Consider the following 14,884-nt stretch of genomic DNA (forward strand, 5'->3'; position numbering starts at 1 on the left):
CCTATATAATAATAACAACAACATAATAAATGTAATAATATAACATTTTTATGCCACAGTTTCACTTCAGCGTTGCACGCAGTCTTGCAGTCTTTATGGAAATATGCTAAATATAGTTCTATGATCCCTTTGTCTGGGCTTAGCACTTTCACTTGTTACAAATGGGTACAGTAATCACATGCTCTTGTACCGTTTTTCAAAAACTAAAGGCTTTTCCCCCTCTAGTGGCTAAATAGCATATATGTCTGGCTCAGTCTTTGCTGTAGAGTATAAGAAAAGCTCTAATGTATGATAATCCAGAGCTGTTTGTGCTGCACTCTTGTTCTTCTTTAATAAATGGGAGAGGCACTATGAGTAGTGCTTCAAAACAAATACTGTATATTACAATTATAAAGTTATAATACAATACAAGAGGGATAAAAGTGTAATAGGCTGGGGCAGGTCGTACAAAAGGTAATAACTGTTACTCTAGGTTCACACCTAAGCCTTTTCTGCAACGTTTTGCATTTTGCAGAAATACAGTACAGTCCATTTAACATGATTTCCTATGGGACATGTTCACAACTCCATGTTTTCACCTGGTGTGTTTTTGGAAAGGGTCCAGGACTTTTTTTTATTCAAAAAGTTGCATTTTTGGTTCTATAGACTTCAATGGAAACGCTGCAGAAAAGGATGCATTGCGTTTTTGCCACGTTTTTGATGTCTTTTGTTAAATCTGCCTAGCAACAAGAAGAAAAAAAACACAAAACGCAGCAAAAACTTGTCAAAAACGCATCGCAAAATGCAATGCAGAAGTGGCTTAACGCAACCTGCATAGGTTTGAACCTAGCTTGAAGGGGTGAGCTGATGGAAGGATTAAAAGTTCAGTTGTTAGGTGGAAGCGGGATAGGCTTCCCTATGAGTTTTCAATGTAGATTGAACATGTGGCAACATTGCATTTATGTATCTAGAATAATAAAAAGACTATATGTCGGTCAGCTCTAGGGCTGTAACAATGTAGGTGATGGGAAGATTCTTCCCATCAAATGGGAATTTGAAGTGTTTTTTCCATAGTTATGTTCTGGTCAATAATGTTTAAAAATAGTTTTTGTTTTCTTTTGGTAAGGTAAACATGGAATATAGTATATGATTATTATATATGATTATTTAATATTTACCTATATTCACCCAGCAGGTAGAGTTCCAGGAGCTCTACACTCATTATCCCAGGCTAGCCTTGACCATTTTGCTAATAAAAAGCCTGTCTACAAAGCTGAATAGCTCAAGCACTGATTATACACACAGCTTAATCAAAGGAGTGCCCTGCACCACTCCTTTTTCTCTCTCCACTTTTTTTTTTTTTTTTTTAATTTAAATATTTATTAATTTTTCACATTATTACAAAATTTCCATAAGAGGAGACACAATACTTATAAATATCAGTACATTTCTACTTTGTCCCTTCTATTTACCTCTTTTATTTCCCTTCCCTCCCAACCCACCATTTCCCCCCCTCCCTCCCCTCTGCAAAATCTTCCGTCTCTCTAGGCCCAACAACTTTGAATAGCTTCCTAGTTTAGAGTTTTCTATATTTCTCTTTTAATCCCGATTTTTCCCATTTTTCCCATCGTGAATAGTATATTTTCATCCTGTCTTCCTGCATATGATAAGATTTTTCCATTCTGCTAATCTGGTTTACCCTATTGATCCAATCCTCCTCCGTTGGTACCTCTGTCTTCCACCAAAATTTGGGGATCAACCCTTTTGCTGCACTTAGGTAGTACCATACTCCTGATTCTTTATATTTATTTACTGTTGTCTCTACACTATGTAGGAGACACATGGATGGGTCTAATCCTATGTCATTTCCAGTTATTATTTCTATTTATTTGACTATTGTCTTCCAGAAAACCTGAATTTTTGGACATTGCCACCATATGTGAAACACCGTGCCCTCTTCCCCACATCCTCTCCAACACATTTTTGAATTCTCCCCCCTCATCCTGTGCTCAGTGCTCGGTGTAATATGCCATCGTGTCAGACATTTATAGTTAATCTCAACGTCTCTCATACTAACATTCTCGTGAACTAATCTAAATATCTTATTCTGTTGCTCTTCATCTATCCCCACCCCCATATCTCTTTCCCAATTTGTTATAAAAATTAACTTTGTGTCTGTGTCTAGTTCTGTAAGTATTCTATACATTTTTGTAACACCGTGTTTCCCATCTCTACGTATTTCTAATAACCTTTCAAACATATTCCACTCCTTTTTTAATCTCAAGGGTTTTGGGAGAGCTCCTATAAAACATTTTAATTGATGATATTTCCATTCATCTATTTTAATAAACATATCTCCTCCCTTCTCTTTTAATTCTTTAAGTGTTCTCAATTCCCCCTCTATCAATATGTCTCTCAATTGGATATCTTCCTTTTTAAACCATCTCCCTGATATCTCATCTTTTCCTGGGGGGAAAAACTCCGTGTTTGCAAGAGGCATTAGTATAGAGTTGAATTCCCATTTCATGTGTTTATGTAAGTTATCCCATATCCTTAAGACAGTTAAGGTGTAAGTGCTTGTGTCCTCTTTAATTCCTCTATAATGTGCTGGAACCCATATCATCTTACTCAAATTAATTCCACTCAGATCATTTTCCATTTTTACCCAAATTTTCCTCTTGTGATTAAAAGTCCAGTCATAAATTCTTGCTAACATTACTGCTTTGTAATATCTCTTGACATCAGGTAGTCCCATCCCCCCTTTCTCTTTAGTCCTACTTAGTGTTTCATATGATACTCTTGGTTTTTTATTCCTCCATATAAATCTTGTTAACATTTTTCTCATTATCTTAAAAAACGCCTCTGGGAGTTTGATCGGGATCATTTGAAATCTATAGAGTATTTTAGGTATAATTACCATTTTAATTAGGTTCATACGTCCTAACCATGATGGATTTCCTCCTTCTAATCTTTTTAGTTCGTCCTTAATCTCATTTATCAGAGAGATATAATTTAATCTATACAGTTTTTTATATGAGGTAGCAAGTTTTATTCCTAGGTATTTTATATCGTTTTCTCTCCAAATAAAGGGGAATTCTTTTTGTAGCTTTTCTTTTTCGCTCTTTGGTATATTAATGTTCAAAATCTCAGTTTTTGTTGGGTTAATTTTTAGATTAGATAATTCACCGTATTCCTTCAGGATCTTCATAATATTTGGTAGTGTTATTCGGGGGTTGCCTACATAAAACAGTAGGTCGTCCGCAAAGGCCGCTACTTTATGTTCTATATTTTCTATCTGGATTCCCCTTACCGCTCCACTATTCCTTATTATTGATAGCAGGGGTTCCAATGTCAATACATACAGCAAGGGGGACAATGGGCATCCTTGCCTTGTTCCATTGGACATCCCAATGGATTCCGATCTTTCCCCGTTTACCGTGATGATTGCAGTGGGCTCCTTATATAGTTTACCTATCCATTCGCGCATTCTCTCTCCGATCCCCAACACTTCCAAGTTATCCATCATAAAGCCCCAGTCCACTCTATCAAACGCCTTTTCGGCATCAATTGACAAAAGCACTACCGGGGCTTTCCCTTTTTTACTCTTCTGGACAAGCATCAGAGTTCTCAAGCCATTATCTCTACCCTCTCTCCCCTGAACAAAGCCCACCTGGTCTCCATGAATCCATTCGGGCATTAGATCTTTCAGCCTGTTTGCTAGGACCTTTGCGTACAACTTAGTATCAGTGTTTAATAATGAAATTGGTCTGTAGCTAGAGCACTGAGAGGGATCTTTTCCCTCCTTATGGATGAGAACTACATGGGCCTGAAGGGATTCCCTCCTCCCCTCCATCCCACCTCCCAAGTCATTCATGTATTTCTTTAACTTTGGTAACAGTACTTCACTAAATTTTTTATAGTACTTAACTGTATAACCATCCGGGCCTGGGCTTTTCCCTCCCCCTGTACTTCTTATTGCTGCTTCTATTTCTTCCTGAGAGATTTCTGCATCCAAGGAGTTCAGTTGTGTTTCGCTAAGCTTTGGCAATCCCGCATTTTTTAAATATGTCCTCCTTTTTTCATTGATACCTTCCCGCATTTCTTTTGGTGATCCTTGGTGACTGATATTATACAACTTTCTATAATACTCCGTGAATACTTTAATAATTTCTTTAGTTGAGTGGACCATCTCCCCCTTAGGGCTTTTTATCTTTTCTATATAATTCCTGTTCTTCTTCTTATTCAGGGCTCTCATTAAGTATTTTCCTGGTCTATCACCCCATCTATATCTTTCACTTAATACTTTATTATATACTCTTCTCCTCTCCTCTTCCATCAGTCTCTCTAATTCATCTTTTTTATCCCTTAACTTCTGTCTTGTTTCTATTGTTATTTTTTTCTTGTGTATCTGCTCCAATTCCAGGATTTCCTTTAAGAGTCCACTAACCCTCTCTGTTCTTTCTTTTTTCTTCCTTGCTCCCATCGCAATCAGGATTCCTCTTATATATACCTTATGACTTTCCCATACTGTAGCTGTCGATACTTCCTCTGTTTCATTCTCCCGGAAATATACCTTAATCTCTTCTCTGATCTTCTGCACAATATCCTCATCCAAGAGAAGAGCCTCATTCAACCTCCATCCTAAACCTCCCGTCCACCTTTTTCCCCATCCTATTTTCATTACGACTGGGGCATGGTCCGAAAAAGTTCTTATCTCTATTTCTATTTTAACCAGCATTTCAATGAGTTGATGATCTATTAGAATGTAATCCAATCTCGAGTATATCTCATGTGCCTTAGAGAAGAAGGTATAGTCTCTGTCCTTCATATGCATTATTCTCCAGGTGTCCACCAGTTGGTACTCGTGGATCGCCTTCCTCAAAGCTCTCAGAGACCTACCCCCTTCTCTCCGCACAAGGGAGGTTGCATCCATTTGTGGGTCCATACAGAGATTCAAATCTCCTGCTATTATCAAACGCCCTTTTTTAAAATCTATCAATTTTTTTAGCAAACCCTTCAGAAAGATCTCAGGTTTCTTGTTGGGGCAATATATATTGGCTAGTGTGCATTCAATTCCCTGTAATTTACCTTTCAAAAACAGGAATCTCCCTTCCGGGTCAGTCCTTCTATCTTCCAACTCAAATCTCATATTTTTTGCCAATCCTATTGCCACCCCCTTTGCTCTTTTAATTGGAGAGTCAGCGTAATACCATGTAGGATAATATTTAGATTTTAATTTCACATTAGATTCTATCTCAAAATGTGTCTCCTGCAAAAATACCACTGACGTTGCCCTGTGATGTAACTCTTTAAACAACTTAAATCTTTTCCCAGGGCAGTTCAACCCATTCACATTATATGTTATAAACTGTATTTCTTCCATCCTTCTTGGTTTTTTTTTATCTCTCTTCTAGTTCGCCTCCTCCTATTAGGACCGAATGATTTGCAGAATATTAGCCCCACTCCCCCTCCCCCCCCTCCCCCCCCCCACCCCCGCCCCCCCTCTCTTACTTTTCCCCTACCCATTTTTAGGCTTATAAACTGCCTACAAATCATTTGTGGAACTATTTCCACAGTTGATTTAAAATATTGGGCGTAGACTCCGCCCATGGACGGCTCACCTTTCCTCCGACCTCCCCAGTACCCCCTTCTCTCCCCAACTCAACCGGATCCTCCAGAGGGACTTCCACCTCAAAAAAGGGGGATTACTAGGGGGGGCAAGGGAACAAGAGAGAGAGAAAAAAAAAAAAAAAAAAAAAAAAAAAAAAAAAAAGTATTTTCTCCTGTTCACTTCTCCCTCCCCCTCTCCCCAGTCCCTGAGCCTCTCTCCCCTTCCCCCCGACCTGCCGCCAATCCTCCCCTCCCGCATCATCCGAGTCTCCTTTTTCTTCTTCTTCTTCCCACCCAGTTATCTCCATTCTATGCAGGCCCAGTCTATCACAAAAATCTCTCAGTTCCTCCGGGAATCTCAGGTATGCTGTCACCCCACTCTTCCAGCCAATTAAAGATGCTGAAGTGCCCCATCTATATTGCACGTTCTGTTTTCTCATTTGCTCTAACAGGGGTCTCAGGGATCTCCTTCTCCACAGAGTCTCTGGTGTTAAATCCGCAAAAATTTGAACAGTCAAATCTCCATATTTGATTAACGTTCTTCCCTTGATCTTCTTCCAAATCTCATTTTTGACCCCAAAGTTCTGGAACTGTACAACTATATCCCTCGGTCTTTCCCTCTCAGTATCTTGTTTGAACTTTCCTATTCTGAAAACTCCATCCAGTTCAATCACTTCTATTTCAGGTCTGTCTCTTATGGAGTTTAAGATTTTTTTAACTAGTTCATGTAATGTTTCCCCTTTTGCTGCCTCTGGAATTCCTCTCACCCTAAGGTTAGACCTTCTTTCTTTATTTTCTCGAATTTCCATCCTGTAGAACAGTTTTTTCTGGGTTTTCTCCAAAAGGGTTATTTTTTTCCTTAGCTTATCTATGGTTTGGGCCTGGGTTTTGGCTTTCTCCTCTGTTTCTTCCATTCTCGTTAGCAGATGCCCTAAATCGTTCCGAATTACTGTCATTTCATGTTTTATCGTTTTCTCCAAACTTTGGAACATTTCTATCATCTCCTTCTTATTCGGTATTTGTAGTTCACCATCAAGTTCTTTTTGACCCAGGCCATCCGCTATTTGTTGGCTACAACTGCTGTTCATACCCATTGATAGTCTCGGGCTGTTTCCTGAGCTAATGTCCATTTCCCCTTTGGCGCTTGCGCCTTGGGCCCTTTCTGGCGTAATGTTTCCATGTGATGTAAATTTCTTTATCGTGCCTGATTGAGACCCTTTAAGCCCTGCTCCCTTAGGACCTTTATTCTTCATATCCTCAATAAAATCTTTTGTCTTCTATATTCTCTAGATGGGGTTATATCTCTCCTCTTTGGATTGTAATCCAGACAGGTTTACTGAGTTTACTTGTGCTCTCCTAGGGGAACATGGATCTCTTCTCTTCTAAACTCAGGGAATCCTCTCCTCTTCTCCTTAGCCCCTTGTTCCCCACTGTCACTCAAGAATCCACTACACAATACAATAGAATAGGCCCCCAGCAGGTCTCACTCACCCTTCTCTTCCCCAGATGGTGACTCCAAGTTTGGTCGGAAGGTCTCCACAACAGCTCTGTCCTGGGGGGGGGATTCCTCCGGGCCTCCAACTCTGCACCTCGGTTTCTTTCCCTTTTATTTTTTTTCCTTTTGCCTCTGGGCTTCGTCCCAGGGATGCAGGGTGGGTCTCCTGGCGCTCCCGGGCTCCCTGACCCAGAATCGTAGAGTCAGCTGGCCGGGGGCCCCAGGCAGCAATAGACCGGGGGTTGCACACAGCAGCCGGGGACCATGAACAGTAATCAGCCGGGGGGGTTGAGGGCAGCAGAGAGCCAGCGACTGCAGCCGGCGTCTCGCCGTCAGTTCAGGCGGCCGGCCGGCTTTCTCCTCTCCCAGAGAGCCTCCGCGGCCGGTCACACACCCCCGCCACGTCACTCCGCTCTCCAGCCGTCCGGGTCCTTCCTCTCACCAAGGACCGGAGAGGCTGGTCCGTCGCTGCGACCCCCGTCTGCCTCCCATCTCCGGCTCTCAGGACTGCACTTCTCGGCCCTCCAGACTCCGGTGAGTCGGCTCCTTAGGGTCACCAGGGAGGTCGGGGAGCGGTACCTAGTCGAAGGCTAGCACCGCTCACTCCCCACAGCCGCCATGACCAGGCTCCTCCCAGTCGTATGTGTTCTCTCTCCACTTTATGTACAGATATTAATTAAAGAGACACGGTCTGAAAGCATACAGCTCCTGGTTTGCCTTATTTTTTTTAGGAAATCTGAAAATATTGCTCAATATTAACGGTGTTATACAGTAGATGCACCCTATATTAGATGTTATGTTAATAGTAAAGATGGTATAAAATATATATTGTTTTCTTTAAAGCATATCTAAATCCAAAATCAAAAGTATGATATACTACAGCTTACCAGTCCTAAGGTGTGTTGGTTGCATTAGTTTATTTTTTCATCCTGTTTTTCCTTATCTTTTACCATGTGATCCAGCCATTAACATACTTCCTGTCTTTGGGTGGCTTCTTTATCGATGGAGGAGTCCACCCTTTGACAACAGCACTGCTGGAAGAGGGTAATGTCAGATAGACTAGTATGTTTATATACTGCAGATATACTAGTATATAATGTCAGCTAGACTAGTATGTTTATATACTGCAGATATACTAGTATATAATGTCAGCTAGACTAGTATGTTTATATACTGCAGATATACTAGTATATAATGTCAGCTAGACTAGTATGTTTATATACTGCAGATATACTAGTATATAATGTCAGCTAGACTAGTATGTTTATATACTGTAGATATATTCTAGACTAACTCTAGTTATTACGTTTAATTTATTACAGAAATAGTATTTTTCTCTGTTTGGGATAAATATAAGCTGACCATTGTAAGGACCCCTCTCAGTGTTTGCCTCAACCCTTCAACTGCCACTTTTGCTGGACAGCTTGGTCTGTTAAAGGAAGTTACATTGAAAATATGAGGAAGTATATGTTTTATAATGTACAGATACTCCCATCTGAAAGCAGAGCTTTTTTTTTTTTTTAATTCTCTTTATTGAAATATTGTGCAAAAAGAAACATTACAAAACAGAGCCTCTAGGCATTCCCCAGCTCAGGTTAGAAAACAATAAATACAACAGAACAAAAGCTCACTCTCACCACCTAGCTAATAACATGAGATCTATATCACTTAGAAGGAATTATTGGTCTCCGCATACACAGGAGGTGAGAAGGAAAGTAGGCAGTACCACAATGATATATAAAAAGCACACATAAACTATATATCAGCAAATGTAACACGTGCTCATAATGGTAAACATGCAACCAAGTGGGTGATAAATCCTATAACAGCTAAATAAATGCGTGATGAATAATCAATAGTCCTAAAAGAATATATATGGCTTGATAGGTGGACCTTGCTGGTGATCAAAAAAGTGAAGAATATCAATCCTCTCAGGATAGTTCATATGTGAACAATAGTGCTCAACTTAAATGGAAAAACATGCATGTGATAAAATCGCATGTGATAAAAAAACATGAGCAATCTGGTGATCGTGTCCACACGCCTCTTGTGGCTGAATTGCCCCCTCACCTTAGATCAGTGACCCAATGGGCCCTTATGCCTTTAAGACCACAATAGGATCTTTATCCAAGGATTGATTCCTCTGACAGGATCCAGATGAAGTCACAAGACACAGTGACGTAACGCGTAGATATGCTGTGACGCAGCTTCCGGTTTGGCCTGCAGTTTTGCACATCCTGTGCGACGGCCATCTTTATACACCCAGAACAAGCCAGGACCCATGCAGTGTATCCAGGCATGTGTCGAGCGTTTATGTGAAGCGGATTTTCTACTTTTGTGAGTGAACATTTTTTATCTACATTAAAATTGAGTTGTATCAGAAATACTGCACTATGGAAGTTTTTCTTTTCACTCATCATGGTTATGATGAGTGACCTCCCCAGTGACAAGCAGTATTCAGAGGGTCCTGTATACCTATCCACCAGTGAGGGGTCCATTGAAGAGTCCATAAGAACGGGGCAGAGGCATCAATCCTTGGATAAAGATCCTATTGTGGTCTTAAAGGCATAAGGGCCCATTGGGTCACTGATCTAAGGTGAGGGGGCAATTCAGCCACAGGAGGCATGTGTGCACACGATCACCGGATTGCTCATGCATTTTTATCACATGCGTTTTTATCACATGCATGTTTTTCCATTTAAGTTGAGCACTATTGTTCACATATGAACTATCCTGAGAGGATTGATATTCTTCACTTTTTTGCTCACCAGCAAGGTCCACCTATCAAGCCATATATATTCTTTTAGGACTATTGATTATTCATCACGCATTTATTTAGCTGTTATAGGATTTATCACCCACTTTGGTGCATGTTTACCATTATGAGCACGTATTACATTTGCTGATATATAGTTTATGTGTGCTTTTTATACATCATTGTGGTACGCTTATAACTAGAGATGAGCGAAGAAATGAAAAATTCGATTCGACTGATTCGGCGAATTCGTGGACAATATTCGATTCGAGTCGAATAAATTCGCTGTGAATTTAACTTAAAAAAGGGTGTTTCTAGGCTTCAGAGAGACTTAATATTAGTGCAGAACACTGTACCTTTAATTTAAATGCCCTTGGAGTCTGCTGGGGAAGAGAAATAATACTGTCTGTCAGTATGACATGCAGATGAGTGCCGTCGATCTTAGAATCACTGCACACTTCACTCCTTTGGCCAGTCACGGGGCCAAAACCAGTGTTTGGAGCCACAGTGTGGCGGTGGAGGCAGCAGCAATGGGAGGCCATACAGCAACCTATGACAAAATGGAAACCAGCAGGAGCGTGAGGAGACCTGAAAGTGGCACATGGCAGAGTGGGAGCAATGGGAGGCGGTACAGGGACCCAGGTCACACTATGGGCCCAGCAGCAGCGTGACCAGGCGGTACGGGGGCCCATGGCCGATATGGGGCTTGGTGGCACCTATGGAAGGCCTGTAATCTGCCAGCAACCTATGACAAAATGGACAACCGCAGGAGTGTGAGGAGATTTCAAAGTGGCACATGGCAGAGTGGAAGCAATGGGAGGCCGTACAGGGACCCAGGTCACACTGTGGGACCAGCATCAGCGTGAACAGGCGGTACGGGGGCCCATGGCCGATTTGACCTCATTCATCCCATAGTCCTGCCGACTCACGAATAGCGTGGCCTCCTCAAAGGGCCTGAGCAAGCGCAGGTGTCACACATGAGCTGACAATGGCTGACATCTAAGTTACACAGGGAGTACCTTTATCCGCTTTTAACATCAGGAAATCTGTGATGGCCTTTAGCTGTTCGTAAAGGCGGTCTAACATATGTAGGGTTGAATTACACCTTGTTGCAACGTCACAGCATGAGGAGTCGGTACGGGGGCCCATGGCAGATTACATGTCTGGCAGCAGCTATGTGAGGCCCGTAATCTGCCTGCACCCTATGTCAAAAAATTTAACACACCAGCAGTGTGAAGAGACCTGAAAGTGGCACATGGCAGCAGAGTGTGGCGATGGAGACAGCAGCAATGGGAGGCCGTACAGGGACCCATGAGAGACTCTAGACTTGGCAGCAGCATGAGGAGGCGGTATATAGGGGCCCATGGCAGATTAGGGGCCTGGCAGCAGCTATGTGAGGCCCGTAATCTGCCTGCACCCTATGTCAAAAAATTTAACACACCAGCAGTGTGAAGAGACCTGAAAGTGGCACATGGCAGCAGAGTGTGGCGATGGAGACAGCAGCAATGGGAGGCCATACAGGGACCCATGACAGACTCTGGACTTGGCAGCAGCATGAGGAGGCGGTATATAGGGGCCCATGGCAGATTAGGGGCCTGGCAGCAGCTATGTGAGGCCCGTAATCTGCCTGCACCCTATGTCAAAAAATTTAACACACCAGCAGTGTGAAGAGACCTGAAAGTGGCACATGGCAGCAGAGTGTGGCGATGGAGACAGCAGCAATGGGAGGCCGTACAGGGACCCATGACAGACTCTAGACTTGGCAGCAGCATGAGGAGGCGGTATATAGGGGCCCATGGCAGATTAGGGGCCTGGCAGCAGCTATGTGGGGCCCGTAATCTGCCTGCACCCTATGTCAAAAAATTAAACACACCAGCAGTGTGAAGAGACCTGAAAGTGGCACATGGCAGCAGAGTGTGGCGATGGAGACAGCAGCAATGGGAGGCCATACAGGGACCCATGACAGACTCTGGACTTGGCAGCAGCATGAGGAGGCGGTATATAGGGGCCCATGGCAGATTAGGGGCCTGGCAGCAGCTATGTGAGGCCCGTAATCTGCCTGCACCCTATGTCAAAAAATTTAACACACCAGCAGTGTGAAGAGACCTGAAAGTGGCACATGGCAGCAGAGTGTGGCGATGGAGACAGCAGCAATGGGAGGCCGTACAGGGACCCATGAGAGACTCTAGACTTGGCAGCAGCATGAGGAGGCGGTATATAGGGGCCCATGGCAGATTAGGGGCCTGGCAGCAGCTATGTGAGGCCCGTAATCTGCCTGCACCCTATGTCAAAAAATTTAACACACCAGCAGTGTGAAGAGACCTGAAAGTGGCACATGGCAGCAGAGTGTGGCGATGGAGACAGCAGCAATGGGAGGCCATACAGGGACCCATGACAGACTCTGGACTTGGCAGCAGCATGAGGAGGCGGTATATAGGGGCCCATGGCAGATTAGGGGCCTGGCAGCAGCTATGTGAGGCCCGTAATCTGCCTGCACCCTATGTCAAAAAATTTAACACACCAGCAGTGTGAAGAGACCTGAAAGTGGCACATGGCAGCAGAGTGTGGCGATGGAGACAGCAGCAATGGGAGGCCGTACAGGGACCCATGACAGACTCTAGACTTGGCAGCAGCATGAGGAGGCGGTATATAGGGGCCCATGGCAGATTAGGGGCCTGGCAGCAGCTATGTGAGGCCCGTAATCTGCCTGCACCCTATGTCAAAAAATTTAACACACCAGCAGTGTGAAGAGACCTGAAAGTGGCACATGGCAGCAGAGTGTGGCGATGGAGACAGCAGCAATGGGAGGCCGTACAGGGACCCATGACAGACTCTGGACTTGGCAGCAGCATGAGGAGGCGGTATATAGGGGCCCATGGCAGATTAGGGGCCTGGCAGCAGCTATGTGAGGCCCGTAATCTGCCTGCACCCTATGTCAAAAAATTTAACACACCAGCAGTGTGAAGAGACCTGAAAGTGGCACATGGCAGCAGAGTGTGGCGATGGAGACAGCAGCAATGGGAGGCCGTACAGGGACCCATGACAGACTCTAGACTTGGCAGCAGCATGAGGAGGCGGTATATAGGGGCCCATGGCAGATTAGGGGCCTGGCAGCAGCTATGTGAGGCCCGTAATCTGCCTGCACCCTATGTCAAAAAATTTAACACACCAGCAGTGTGAAGAGACCTGAAAGTGGCACATGGCAGCAGAGTGTGGCGATGGAGACAGCAGCAATGGGAGGCCGTACAGGGACCCATGACAGACTCTGGACTTGGCAGCAGCATGAGGAGGCGGTATATAGGGGCCCATGGCAGATTAGGGGCCTGGCAGCAGCTATGTGAGGCCCGTAATCTGCCTGCACCCTATGTCAAAAAATTTAACACACCAGCAGTGTGAAGAGACCTGAAAGTGGCACATGGCAGCAGAGTGTGGCGATGGAGACAGCAGCAATGGGAGGCCGTACAGGGACCCATGACAGACTCTAGACTTGGCAGCAGCATGAGGAGGCGGTATATAGGGGCCCATGGCAGATTAGGGGCCTGGCAGCAGCTATGTGAGGCCCGTAATCTGCCTGCACCCTATGTCAAAAAATTAAACACACCAGCAGTGTGAAGAGACCTGAAAGTGGCACATGGCAGCAGAGTGTGGCGATGGAGACAGCAGCAATGGGAGGCCGTACAGGGACCCATGACAGACTCTAGACTTGGCAGCAGCATGAGGAGGCGGTATATAGGGGCCCATGGCAGATTAGGGGCCTGGCAGCAGCTATGTGAGGCCCGTAATCTGCCTGCACCCTATGTCAAAAAATTAAACACACCAGCAGTGTGAAGAGACCTGAAAGTGGCACATGGCAGCAGAGTGTGGCGATGGAGACAGCAGCAATGGGAGGCCTTACAGGGACCCATGACAGACTCTGGACTTGGCAGCAGCATGAGGAGGCGGTATATAGGGGCCCATGGCAGATTAGGGGCCTGGCAGCAGCTATGTGAGGCCCGTAATCTGCCTGCACCCTATGTCAAAAAATTTAACACACCAGCAGTGTGAAGAGACCTGAAAGTGGCACATGGCAGCAGAGTGTGGCGATGGAGACAGCAGCAATGGGAGGCCGTACAGGGACCCATGACAGACTCTAGACTTGGCAGCAGCATGAGGAGGCGGTATATAGGGGCCCATGGCAGATTAGGGGCCTGGCAGCAGCTATGTGAGGCCCGTAATCTGCCTGCACCCTATGTCAAAAAATTAAACACACCAGCAGTGTGAAGAGACCTGAAAGTGGCACATGGCAGCAGAGTGTGGCGATGGAGACAGCAGCAATGGGAGGCCTTACAGGGACCCATGACAGACTCTGGACTTGGCAGCAGCATGAGGAGGCGGTATATAGGGGCCCATGGCAGATTAGGGGCCTGGCAGCAGCTATGTGAGGCCCGTAATCTGCCTGCACCCTATGTCAAAAAATTTAACACACCAGCAGTGTGAAGAGACCTGAAAGTGGCACATGGCAGCAGAGTGTGGCGATGGAGACAGCAGCAATGGGAGGCCGTACAGGGACCCATGACAGACTCTAGACTTGGCAGCAGCATGAGGAGGCGGTATATAGGGGCCCATGGCAGATTAGGGGCCTGGCAGCAGCTATGTGAGGCCCGTAATCTGCCTGCACCCTATGTCAAAAAATTTAACACACCAGCAGTGTGAAGAGACCTGAAAGTGGCACATGGCAGCAGAGTGTGGCGATGGAGACAGCAGCAATGGGAGGCCGTACAGGGACCCATGACAGACTCTAGACTTGGCAGCAGCATGAGGAGGCGGTATATAGGGGCCCATGGCAGATTAGGGGCCTGGCAGCAGCTATGTGAGGCCCGTAATCTGCCTGCACCCTATGTCAAAAAATTTAACACACCAGCAGTGTGAAGAGACCTGAAAGTGGCACATGGCAGCAGAGTGTGGCGATGGAGACAGCAGCAATGGGAGGCCGTACAGGGACCCATGACAGACTCTAGACTTGGCAGCAGCATGAGGAGGCGGTATATAGGGGCCCATGGCAGATT

At 44.9% G+C, this 14,884-nt stretch overlaps 1 protein-coding gene across 2 annotated transcripts in view; it reads left to right on the plus strand.

Annotated features, from left to right (window-relative positions):
- DCLK1 (doublecortin like kinase 1) overlaps window positions 1-14,884 on the plus strand; it is a 474,120-nt gene that overhangs the window by 333,715 nt on the left and 125,521 nt on the right. The window lies entirely within an intron of this gene.

Source organism: Staurois parvus, unplaced genomic scaffold (assembly GCF_062004578.1).
Source record: "Staurois parvus isolate SC_StPar_1 unplaced genomic scaffold, SC_StPar_1.0 ptg000544l, whole genome shotgun sequence".
In the NCBI taxonomy this organism is placed as follows: domain Eukaryota; kingdom Metazoa; phylum Chordata; class Amphibia; order Anura; family Ranidae; genus Staurois; species Staurois parvus.